Source organism: Caloenas nicobarica, chromosome 19 (genome assembly GCF_036013445.1).
Source record: "Caloenas nicobarica isolate bCalNic1 chromosome 19, bCalNic1.hap1, whole genome shotgun sequence".
In the NCBI taxonomy this organism is placed as follows: Eukaryota; Metazoa; Chordata; class Aves; order Columbiformes; family Columbidae; genus Caloenas; species Caloenas nicobarica.
Window position 1 is genome coordinate 9,544,996 of NC_088263.1, and position 12,828 is coordinate 9,557,823.

General features: G+C 49.9%; 1 protein-coding gene across 1 annotated transcript in view; it reads left to right on the forward strand.

The window, feature by feature from the left end:
• The first annotated feature begins 7,173 nt into the window (after positions 1-7,173).
• NACC2 (NACC family member 2) overlaps positions 7,174-12,828 on the forward strand; it is a 54,229-nt gene continuing 48,574 nt past the window's right edge. The window contains exon 1 of the mRNA XM_065648631.1: positions 7,174-7,352. The gene's annotated coding sequence lies outside the window, so the exon portion shown is untranslated. The remainder of the gene's footprint in view (positions 7,353-12,828) is intronic.

Consider the following 12,828-nt stretch of genomic DNA (forward strand, 5'->3'; position numbering starts at 1 on the left):
CATCGCCCCGGGCTTGTGCTCTGTGTTGGTTAACACGGTGCCATAAAACCACCGAGGACAGAGATGGGCCATGGCTGTGTTTCCTCGCAGCCCGCCCATGACCTTGAAGATCTTTTACATCCTTCCAGTGCATGATTCGGGGGAGAAAGTAGAGGCGGGGGCGGTGGCACAGTATCGAAACGTTTGTTCAGCAATTGCCGCAAAAAAGAAAACTTGCTTCGATCTGCAGAGATGCCGACTGAATTTTGTTTTGTTTTGGTATCTTGGAGGCGAGCCAAAAGCAGGATGTTGTGAAGTCTTCGGCAGCTACTGCCTGCTTGTTCCATACCAAGCATAACTTTGTATATATTTTTATCGGCAAACTCGGTCCCACGCATCTTGATGCACAAACAAGAGCCCTGGCTGCAGGGCTGCTCTTCCAGGGGACTGGAGACAACAGAGCCCTTTTCCTTGGCTGTTTGCTTAAGCCAGGGTTGCAGGAGCTGGCCTGCAAAGGTATTTTTCTTTTCTTCCCTGCCAGCTGCTAAGAGGAATAGCAAGTGGTGGATTTGATTGGAGAGAGACAGAAAAACAAGTTCCATACCCATTGGGGTCCCTGCTCCTCGGTCTCAATACAGGGGAGATTTCAGCACGGTCCTGGCTGCGGTTCTGCAAAGGTTGCGGTGAATTTCGGGTATTGCTTTTTGCATTTCACGTGGGGATGAGGTGCGTTTCTGCTTTGTCAGCAGAAGGGCCTGTTCTCTCCCTTGCACAATAGAAAGCCGCTGGGTATAAATAGCCTTTCATGCCTGTCACCTCGGTGACTTTAACGGCGATGCCCTGATTTAAGCCCGGCTTCCAGAAGATGCTTCAGGTGTGCGTGCTCCCCACAGGACTGAACATGCATTTAGATTTAAACGCCTGTTTAAGAGGCTCTAAGAAGCAACGCACTAAGCCTGTGTTTTAACACTTTCCAGAGCTGGGACCAGCATGAGGAGGGGAGAACCGAGCTTGTTCTCTCTTTTTAAGCTCTACAAGTGTTGCCTTCACAAAGGATCAGTGCTCAGAGCAGGGAGACATCTTAAGAGTGTCTGACAAATATATGTACATTTGGGGACCGCGAGCTCTGAGTTCCTAATGTGGTGAAGGGTATCGAACATGACAGAGCTCCGCGGAGGATCGAGCCGATGCTCCACCTGCCTGGCTCAGCGGGGCTGGCTCGAACAAGGGGTCAGTAAGCATTGTCACTTTAATACTAACAATTTATCTCGGGGCATTGAAGGTGTGGGCTGGGCTGGGTGCAGCATCCCGACCCGAGCGCCAGGAGAGCCGTGTTGTGACGAGCTGGGCAGGAGCATCTGACGGGGTGGCCGGTCCCACCTCTGCCCTCGCCCCGATTGCGCTGCCGGCACCTGCTCGCCCCTTTGTTCTGAAGTGACTATGGATGCCTTTTTAAATGCTCATCGTCGCATTATCCATCAGATACATATTTACAATCATTCATTAAATTAGGATGTACGTTTCATTCTTCTTTCTTAGAATATTAATGCCTACTCCTGGCTGAAATGCCATATGAATATTCATTAAAAAATCAATCAATTCCTGTGCCAGGAATGATGTCATTTGAGCAATAACTGAAGCAGTAATCGAGCACGCTATGAAAAAATGATGAATGCCATCAGATCTAATGTTTATTGAACTCCATGTGGGTAAATCACAGCAGTTTTTTCCACGCTTTTGTGTGCGTTAACTGGGGCTCCAGTTCCTCCTCCTGCACCTCAGGGCAGGTACGAGACATCCCACGAGGATGGATGAGACCGGGGCTGGGCGGGATGTCACAGTGCCCAGAGCTACTAATGAACAGCGGATTAGAAATTTGTCGTACAACAATGGGAAACAAAAGCCCTCAAAACTGTTGTGGGAAACCTGGAGAATTAATAGTCTGCTTTCCAATAGATCTTTGGCCGGTGAAGCTCTTTCTCTTCACTTAAAGCGTTGTCCTGAGGGAGTTGAAGTGATGGCTTTTCTTGGGTTGTCCGATCCGTTTTTAATGATGGAGCTACCAGGGCAAATACAGCGTAACAATGCGCTTTGGGAGGGACCATTATTACTCTACATTTTCTCGAACTGAGACTTTCTCAACAATAGCAAAGGAGCTGTGCCAGTACACGGGCTTTGACTGTGGCTCCTGTGATAAGATCACACTCTGGTTGTGTGGGAAATATTAAGAGTTTTGGCTTGAATTCAGCAGCAGGAGTTGCTTTGGGAATCTTTTGTGTGCAATGCACCAGCCTTATGAGAGAGGTCATCTTCGGGATCTGCTTTTTGCCATGGCTGCCATATTAAAATTCTCCATTGACTCTGCAGAACAAATTACATGGAGCATTTATCCTGGGGAGAAGTTGGTTTGATTGTAACTCCCTATATTTTCTAAGATAACTTTAATAGTGGTGCTGCCAGCGGCTCTGGACCATGGCAGTGGGCTTGGGGAGCAGCTTTTGGAGGAGCCCAGTGGGCAAATACCCATCTCCTCTTGTTTTTCTGAGTATTTGGGGAGTTGTACCACATTTTATTGTTATTTTTACCCGGCCGACCCCTGCAGAGCATCCTCTACCTGTATCAATATATGCTTAACTTAGAAAAATTAAACGCCTGACTTCATCTCAGGCAGTTTCACGCTCTCGTTGAGGGCGTCGCTGTCTCTTGCAGAGCAGATATGTGGCCACCTTGTCCCCTTGCCACCTGGTCAGAGCTATCTGCCCCTCCAAAGGTGACCTGAGCTGCTTGATTTAAGGCATCTTGCTTGTGTTCCCATGCACCTGAATCACAAAATGCTGAGAGATGGAAGGGAATCAGGAGGGAGAGGCTGAACAGCCACCAAAGGCAACAAACAAAAGGCTTTCTTGGGTAAGAAATTGTCTCCCTGGGTCCTGCGGCTGGGCGAAGATTTCAGAGGTTTGTCCCAAAATGCGGCGTTAGCACCCTGTTCCTCCTCAAGCGGGATGGGTGACAGCACGGTGCGGTGACCGCGCCATTTGTTGTCCCATCGCTGCCGATGGCGCCTGGCAATGGCAAATCGTCATGTTACAATTGGGCAGCAATGGCAGTTGTGTCCCAGGGTCGTGGTCTGGTTCAGAGAGCTCAGGCACCGTCAAAATGCCAATTGGGAGCCCTGGGCAGATCTCTGCGGGGCTGACATGAAAACATTGCCGGGCTGGAATGAGACCCCCTGTGGCCCAGGAGAGATTTACTGCAGCAAGGTTAAAGCTTTCCCAGTAAAATACATCCCAGCAAGGCTCTGTGGCGGGAGCAGAGCGTAATTCTGGAGTGGGAAGTGAAGTGAAGATGCCACAGAGCAGTCCAGGAGCAGCAGAGCGAGAGACTAACGAGGCAGAGCCAGCAGGTGAATTCCCATGGTGGTCACAGGTTGTCATTTAACCTCTTTATCTCCCTTTTCCAAAGGGAGAGGCGGGTGCAACACCAACCTTCAGACCCGTTAGAGCTTCGTGGCCGGGAGGTGCGTACCTGCAGGAACTGCTCTGTGTGTCCTCCCGCACCGCTCTGCTCTGCCACGCCGACTGCAAATCCCCCAGGAACCGGCTCTTTCCTCACTTATGGTGTTACGGTTTTGTACAGGGATGTCAAATATTGTGTTCTTGCAAGCCGGAGGACAACAAGCAAAACTCATCATCTGGCAAAGCCCACTTGGCTGGTGAGATGGGGAGAGGAAAAGGCAAATCCCTCTGCCATAAATAAATGAAGTATGTAAGTGAGGGTTTCTGATACATTTTGTTTTGTCATTTGCTGTTATTCACGATGGTACGTTAATCCCAATGGCTGTAATACAGCTGCTGTGTCCTCTCCTCTCTCCTATGAACAGCAATTCCGCTGCAGCGTTAGCTAAATGTACATCAAAGTGAAGGGTTCTGGCAGCAGGTCATTTTCTCTCCCTACCAGGTTGCCTTGTAGCTCACAGCACAAGGCAAATACTGGTTGCGTGTTTTGGGCTGGGTAGATAACACCTGCAAAGAAAACTTCTGTCCTGGTTACAAAAAATCATCCTAATATGGCCATTGATCTGCTTTGCAAGTCCTCTGAAGGATTGCTTCAGAAAAAGGAGTCTCTCAGACAGACTTCTTGATTTTTGCATTTCTCTTCCAGTCCAGAGCCGCTCAGCTGGGTGTACGGGGCGATTCCCAAAGCTGCAGAGCGCTGGGGAGCAGCCCAGCCTGGAAAAGGAAAGCAAGATACAAAGCCTGTCTGAACCATCTTCAGAGTCCTCAGAGCCCAGAATTTGGAGAAGGAACAAAATCTCTAAAGTTTTGCAGTGGATGGCTAACGTTTAACTGAAGAGCTGCAGCCAGGAAGGGTTAAACGGACATGGGATTATTTCTTCTGCTTCACTAAACTGCTGTTCAGATGGAAAAAAAAAAAAAAGTTAGCTTTGAATGTAAATGTTGGATATTTTATCAAGTGATTTCTTCAGCCCCCTAGCCATTCTTCAATTTGAAATGCTAGATTAAAAAAAAAAATGCGGGGAAGAGAGAGAAAGAAGACATTTTCGTCAGCCCAAGAACACTTTGCAGACATTATGGAAAATGTTGCCTATTTTGTTTCCTCTAGTCGCTGAACCAATCTTTTGCATTAAAATCAGCATAGTAGTAAATAAACATGTTTTCTCTAGCCCTGGAGCCATTCCGAGACATCAAATGGTACTTAAGAAATGTTTCTTTCTCCATCGCAGAACATTTTGATAATGTCCGTGGCTGAGGGGAGGGAAGATGCTCTCTGGGCTGGAGCATTAGCAGCCGCTCCGCTCTCTCAGAGCTGGGGGAGGCCCTGGGCAGGTCGCGGAGCTTGGATTTTCTGTTCCGCTTAAGCGCTTGTGGAAGGACAGGAGTTTTCCAGCTACGCCGCATCTCACAGCTCCTCGTGGATGTGGCTGGAAGTCCCGTGAAGCTTGGAGAGGCGCAGGGGGCTCCCAAAATCCGCATCACCGACTCCCACCTGAGCTCTGCTGGAACACAGAGACGGTCAATGGAGCATCTCTGGGCAATATGAATTATTGGAGTTGCATCCTCACGTCCTCTGCAACACGGGGATGCTCCCACCTGAGCTGTGGTCCCTCCCGGAGGGACAAGGGGCTGTGTCACTGGGGGTGTTGCACGTATTTCTACTGGAATAAAACTCGGTGGATCTGCTCTGTCCGGAAAGCAGCCAAATGGGCCACCCTGCCCAACTCCCTTCTCGGTGACAGGGGCCAGAGGTGTCCGTGCGGGTGCTGAAGTGTTTGGAGCATCATGTTGAGATGCTGCAATGACAAACAAGGGAGGGGAGCGGGGAACGTCACACTCTGAGGGCAGTTATGATTGCTCCATCTCAGAATGCAGTTTTGGGACGTATTTCTCATGCATCATTTCTTAAAAAAAACCCTATTTTCTCTTGCGCAGTAAAGAAAATGTGTTTGTCCTGACCTGACACTGTTTTTTAAAGTGTCAAGTGCTAATGAAATTCCTCAGCCTTGAGCAGTTCTAGGCATCTGATGTTGATTTTTAAAATATGGGGATATTTTGCTGCAGATTTTAAGGCAACCTCGAAATGATAAATGCTCGAGATGTGAGAGAAAAGAAACTTCCAGATTCAAAGAAGTCCTGACACAATCTTGCATGCAAAACAGACAGAAAGAGGCTCGTGCTTTAAAGACGTTTTTGTTATTCCTTTGAAATTTATTTAGAAGATGTAGGGCTAACACTGCACACTTTAATCATGCAAATAGGTTTGCTGATTTTAATATTTTGGGCTTAGAGAAGCAAGAAAGCAAAATGACTTTTTTGTTGTCGTTAGGCTATAGGATGAAATTTGGAATGGAAATTTGCCCACAAGGCTGGAGCAGTCCTGCCTCCGATAACTCTGCTTTTGTGCGTAACACCTGAAAGGCTTTTTACCGCAGGAGGAGGGGATGGAAGGAGAGAGCGGAGCTGGAGGCAGCCGGGGAGGTTGGGCTCAGCGCTAGCCCGGCTCTGGGGCAGCACAGCTCTGGGTTTACTGGGGACGTTTTGCTCGGACATTAAAATCTGGGCCGCAAAACCGTCAAAAACCTGGGGATGCAGAATCCCTTGGGGTGCAGAATCCCCGGGATGCAGGCGGCGGGATGCGGGGATGCCCCGTGCCCGTCCCCTCGCCAACATGCCAAGTTCCACGTATGCACCAACGTTTGTAAAACCAGGGCCTAAACAAGTAAATGTTTGCAGGACCAACTGCTGGGATTGCACAGGGAGCAGCAAATGGAAACGAGACGGTATAGGTGGCAAGAGGTCATTAATTAGAGAAATAAAACAGATAAGGGGCTGGAAAACCCCTCTGTTGGCTTTAATAAACTGGGAGAGCTGGAGGCGCAGGAGGCGGCTCCGAGGCAGAGTGGGGACACATGGGGACACACACTGGGGACACAATCTGGGGACACGTGGGGACACAGGCTGGGGACACAGACTGAGGTCACACCAGCATTTCCCTGCTGCCATCGTCCCTATTCTATTCCATTGTCTTAAAAAAGAAAATAAATAAAACAATGAAATAAAAAATTCAAAATGATAAGATGAAATAAAAAATGAAACTAAAGGAAACTGCAATGAAAAAATTAAAATAATAATAGAAAGCAATAGTAAATAAAAATAAAAATAGCAAGATGAAATGAAAAAATTAAAAAAAGAAAAATAAAAAAAGAAATAAAAGGAAATCACATGAAATCAAACATAAAACAATAAAAAGAAAAAAAAGAAAATACAAGAAAAATAAAGTAAAATAGCATACAAATAAAGTAAAATAAAATAAAATAAACCAGAATAGAATAGAATAAAATAAAATAGAATAAATAAAATAAAATATTTTTTAATGAAATAATTTTTTTAAAAATAAAATAATAAAATAAAATAAAATATCGGCGACTTCGCCGCTGTGCCCCGGCCGCGCCCGGCGATGCCCCGGGTGTGGGGGGGTGTCCGGGGGGGTGTCCGTCTCGGGGTCCCGCCCCCTCGGTCCCTCCTCCCCGCGCGGGGCCACCCCGGGGTGCGGGGGGGGGGCCGAGGGGCGGCGGCGGGAGGTGGGACCCGCGGCGGGGAGCGGCGCGGGGGGGCCGGGCCGGTCCCAGTCCCACCTCCCGCCGCCGCCCGCGTCCCCCGCAGCGGGCCGGCCCGGTCCCGCTCCCGCTGCCGGCGGGGCCGTCACTCCGCGGCGGCCGCGGTGCCGGCGCTGCTGGGCGAGGTCAGGGCAAGTCCGCGAGAGAGCGGCCGGAACCACTTCCTGCCGCCGCCGCCGGGCCCGCCGCGCCGCCGCCGCTAGGCCCAGGGAGCGTCCATGGGGCCGGAGCCCCGCAGGTGAGCGGGGCCCGGCGGGGCGGGCGGGCCGGGGCGGCGCGGGCTGGGGGTGCCGGTGCAGTTACCCGCGGGCCGGCGCGGCCGGCATCCCCCCGCGTTCCATTTTAGTAAGTATTAAAAAAAAACCCCAATGCATGATATTAAAACTCGGGGAACACGCCTCAGCCGTCTCCCCCCCGCCTCCCCCTTTTTTTTTTTTTCTTTAATCTTTATCTTTCATCCTCACACTGCGGTTACCCGGGGGAGGGGCGGGCTCAGCCAAAGCGGGTGCGAGGGGCTGTTTTTGGAGGAGGAAGGGGTGACCCAGGGGTGACCCAGGGGTGACCCAGGGGTGCCGGGTCCCCCCCGGCCCTGGGACGCGGGGTCTGGGGGTGAATTGGGTCAGTTCCTGCTGTGTTTCCAAGTCTTGCATGAAATGTGGGAAATGGGGTTATTATTAGAAATACCTTTCTGAACAGGCTGCGGTGCTGGCTGGATATTTATTTTTTAATGGCTAAATGCAGACACAGGCTCGGACTTTCTCTCCCAGGGGAGGAAAACGCTGTGAAAGGGGAGGTATTAAAAAATAAAACCCGGCCGAACGGCTGAATTCGGAGTTCGGGAAGGATCCCTGAGGTCGCTGGGGTGCCCGGTGCCCTGCTTGTGCGGCGGGACGAGCGTCCGTCCCCCCCATCCCAGCACGCGAGACCCGTCTGTGGGCCAGGGGCAGGGTGTTAACCTGCTCCTTGGTGTCTAAGCGGGGAAAAATTGGGGTAGGTGTTGGGTTTTTATTGGGTAAGCGCCTTCCCGAGGGCCGGCGCGTTCCCCTCTCTGCTGCAGTCTGCAGCCTGCTGTAGTTAAAGTGCGTTTGCTGTGCTCAAGGACTTCTCCAAACATCTTCCCTGCTGTAGGAAAATAAAACGCCAGCAGCACATCGCATGCTGCGCTGCGCCGGGCTCGCGCGTTCCGACCCATGGCAGAGTGCAGGATCGCTTCCAGCCAAGGCTCCATTACCCGCTGCGTCCTTAATTTGAATATTCACTTCTTTCCCCCCTCCTTTCAGGAGGCATTTGCGAGGTTGCGGGCAGCTTGATGTGCTTCGTGCCTGCCAAATGTTTGCCTCGCGCCCCGTGTAATTGAGGGGCTGGCGTGCCGGGTTACCTCCTCCAGCTGAAATATTAAACAGTAGGATAAGTCGAAATGGGTAAACAAACGGGAATGATTGCTGCCCTCTCGGTGGCCTGGCGGCTTCTCGGCCGCCGTGCAAACCCCCCAGGTCCCCAGCGCCCACTGGGTGCTGGCGGGGCCGAGAGAACCGGCCCTGCTCACAGTCACGGCGTTCAAACCCAGCTAGCCCCAAATTACCTGCCTTATTCATAGCCTGCTAATAAATTAAACCCTTGAACTCAAAAGAATAAAGCTGAGCCTCTCCTTATTAGCTAAATTGATGTTGTTCACCCAGCCCAGGGCAATAAGTCTGTGACCTCAAGGTGTGGATAATGGAGGTAATAAAAGTTTGATCTGAAGTAAGCAGCAAATATAAAATAATTAAGGATCTCCTACTCCTGAGAATAAATGTCCTTCTCTAGCTATAACTACTGTAGGTTTGGGGTTTCTCCTCCTTGTGATTAAGGCTTCACAGGAGAGAAGTTGTTATATTTGAACACTAAAGGCCAGGCATGGGTTTCTAAGACTTAAAATTTGTCAAAGCTTCCAAGGCTTGCAGAATGTTAGAAGTAGTCGGGCACAAGTCAGCTGTCAGGAAATGCATAAGCGGGAGGTCTCGGCATCGTTCGAAGGGGTCCCCGGGGACACGTTCCCTGCCCCAGCACGGACGGGACCGCTTGCCGCGCTCACCGCGGCCGGAGCTGCCGCACCAGCTGGTTTTGGTCGTTCACGTCTCCTCAGGCTTTTCCCAGCGTCCTCCCTTCTTCCTCGAAGATGGACACCTTTAAATAAGATGCGTGCGTTGATGCTCTATCTTGTTATTTTGGAAGCGGTGTTTGCAGTGCCCCCTTGTAATGTGGAAGCCTTTTCACTCTCCCAACCATAACTCTGGGCTTTCCCCAGATTGGATTTGGGGCAGGGGGACAGATTTTGGTTCTTCTCTACAGATCGGCATCCCCATGGGGCGGTTATGCTGCTGGTGTGGGAGGTGTAGAGCATCCTTACTGCTAGTAAGTCCAGAAAAAAGAAAAATCTCCTTCAACTAGAAGGAGCCTGGCTGCAAAGTCTAGGTAAGTCCTTTCCAGACTGGGTTTGGGTTCAAATCCCAAGCTGAGGTGCCAGGAGATGCGAAGTGGCTTTGCCGACTGGCGCTTGGGGGAAAAAGCGCCAAGAAATCTCCCACAAGAGCCCATTTGATTCGGTGAGATCCGGGTTTGCTTCACAGAGGCCTCCAGATTAGTGTGTGCTTACCCAACGGGGATGTGAACCATCTCGCCTCGGAATGGAAATATTTATTTTAGGCTGTCGGTGAAGTCCCATTTCCCTGCCAGGCCTTCGGGAGGGCTCTGCAGGGATGTGCTGCCTTTGTTGACGTGCTGGTGCTGAAACGGGTGCGTGGCGGAGGACGGCGAGGATTGGGGATAAACATAGCGAAACAACCTGCGCAAGGGCGACGTGACTCCGCTCTCGCTTTGCTCTGTACGATGCCTGTGTTTAAAAATACCCAGGCCTGACAAAACGGGGTTAGAAGGAGGCTCAGCCATGGGTTTGGATTTTCCCAGGTTTTCAGAACCAGCTTTTTAGGTGGGGAAGTCGGGTGGGCTGTGTTGGGTCAAGAGGAACCGGTCCTAGGGAGCTCCAGGGATGCTGAGGAGCAGGGCGAGGCTGCACTTGAATTGCTTTTTTTTTTTCTTCTTTTCCTACATTTCTTGGAATTTAATTGAATGCAATGAAAGAAAGAAAATACAGGCATTCAACTGGAGGAAATTAAACTGAATTCTGAGCTCCCTGCCATACCTAATGGCCGGAGAGAGCGTTGTACCTGGCTGCAATTAGCCTTCAAACCGAGCCCATGTTTGCCATCCGAGAGCAGCCTCCCAGCCCATCCATTCTCCATCTGGGGCAGTGGAAGCAGATCCGATGCCTTCAGCACCCGGCCGGGATGGGCACACCTAAACAGGGTGTTGTACGGTTGGGTTTTTCTTTAGATCAAGGCTGTAGAGCAATTGAGAAATAGGTGAAGCATGCTTAAAAGAGGGTGAGGCTGTTGGTTTTCTCTACCTGACTTTATTTGCAAAGTGACAGGGATTTTGACAGGCTTTGTGTCTTTTTTAGCAAATCAAGTGTCATGCCAGGTTTGCCTGTGGATGAGATCATTTGCAAAATATGTTTCCCAGCTTGCTTCAGGCATAATTCATTGTGTCAACTGCAATTGCTCATTTGCTAGGAACTGTGATTCATTAGCGGTTTATTATTTTTTTTTTAAGTTCAACTTGTTTTTAAGCAAATGTTTGGAGGCAGAACAGAAATTTAAAAAAATATTAAATCTTACAGCCAGCGTATCCGCAAATGCTGCTGCTAAGGGAAAACTTGCTAAAATGCCACGATCCCAGGGAGGGAGCCGCAATCCCCGGGTGGGCAGGATTGCGCTCGTTTTTGTCATGTGCTTAGTCCTAAACGGGGACGGAGGTAATAAAAATCGGACTGCTGGGACGGAGCCTGCAACTTAGAGCCCTGGCTGATGAAGAGAGCGTGTGGAACGTCCTCCTTTTCCCTCCTGGGGGGTTTCATCCCACCGAGGGTCCCACACTCGGATTTGGCTGGTGCTGCCCTGCGGATGGACAGACGGACGGGGGGCTGCTGGTGTTTGCAGCCCATGCACGACAGTGGCTCTTGCCCTGAGCTCCTGAGGCGTTGGGGCTGCTGGGGATGGGAGCGATTATTTATTTGGTGCGGCGACCGGGACCCCCCGAAAGCTCGCAGCTCAATGAGATAAGATGAAGATAAATAGCGCTTGGCACATGGTTTTGTGCTCTGTGCCTTGCCGGGGCTGTTCACAGACGCCACAGTTTGGCTTCACTCTTTTTAGAGGTTGTCACATCAGACTTTAAAAAAAAAAAAAATTGCACGTCAAGTACATTTTTGTGTTTCTTTTCCTATGAAGACAAATATTTCAGTGCATTTTTTTCCCTTAGGTGGGTGGATGGGGGGGCAGGAATCATTGCTACTGCTTTTGCAGCCACAAACTACCCTCCGATAACAAACTGGTGTGTGGGCTGAATAAATTGATATATGTTTCACAAAAGGATTGTTTTTATTTTTTTTTTATCTTTAAGCGATTATGAACTGCACATTTAAACGTAAGTAACTTCACAGGGTTTCTTTTTCCCCATGCAACAATTCTCTATAAAGCACTCTAAAAATGATTTTTTTGTGTTTTTTTTTTTCCGTGAGAGTTTGCATATTCTCTCTCTTTTTTTTCTCCCAATTTAAGATTTTTTTTTTTAAAGCCAAAAAAACCTGGGAAAAGGGCAGAGGGAGCCCAGGAGCATGGTTATTGTGCCGGGTTGCGGCTCGGCCGGTTTTGCCGCGGGGGCCGGTGCCAGGAGCCAAGGGCAGCCGAGCGTGAGGGGAGGGACGTGACTCCATCAGAGTGACCATATATAGTCACCGGGATGAGATTAAATACTTCACCTCGCACTGTCATCCCCGCAGCAATAAAGCCAATAACAGGATCTATTAATCATGTTAAAAAAACAAAAAACAAAAAACAAAAAAAACCAAAACAAAACAGGAGAAGGAAAAAATCCTCTTTTCTTTGCAGCATCTCCCTTGTAGCGATCAGGGCTCTTCTGGACCTGTCGATGTGGGGAGAGGAGCCAGATGTTTTTCATCCCTGGGTGTCTGCAGACCGAATTTTGGTGGCGCGGTGAAGAATAACGTGTGCGAAGAATTGCAAGTTAAATACGGCCGAGCCTGTGCTTAGTCAGGCTCGTGGGCTCGGTTGTGTGGAAAGGGTCCCGTGCTCGGGTGCCAGCGCTGGCTCGGCTCCACGCGCGCGTTCCGAGCGTGGCATCCACTGGGGAAGCATATGGCAGCCTCGGTTATATATATATATTGTGTGGGGGTACGTGTTTTACATGCCAGTTCTCTCTGTCATAGGACAAACATTTACGCTCTGATTATATGAAGCATTAGGAAAACAGGAGTTAGGTTTGGAAACAACATAATTCCTCGCAGAGATGGTGGAGAAGATGCTGTTCGGTGATGACGCAGCGAAGGAGGGATAATGTTTCGGTGCTTTCCAGGGCGCTGAGCTCCCAAGGGATGATGCTGCGTAGAGGTGTGACATGCAGGTGGATAAATAAAGGGTTGGCGTTTCAGGGCGTGCCGTGCAGAAGGTGATGGCCAGGTGCCCGAAAGATGTGGGGAGTGAGCGTTTATATGTTTGAAAGTGGTTAAAATGACTTGATTTCCAAGGGAGGAGTCAGAAGGGCCAGGCCAGTGACCTTCATAGGGCGGAACCCGAGCAGGATAATGTGCTTTTTCG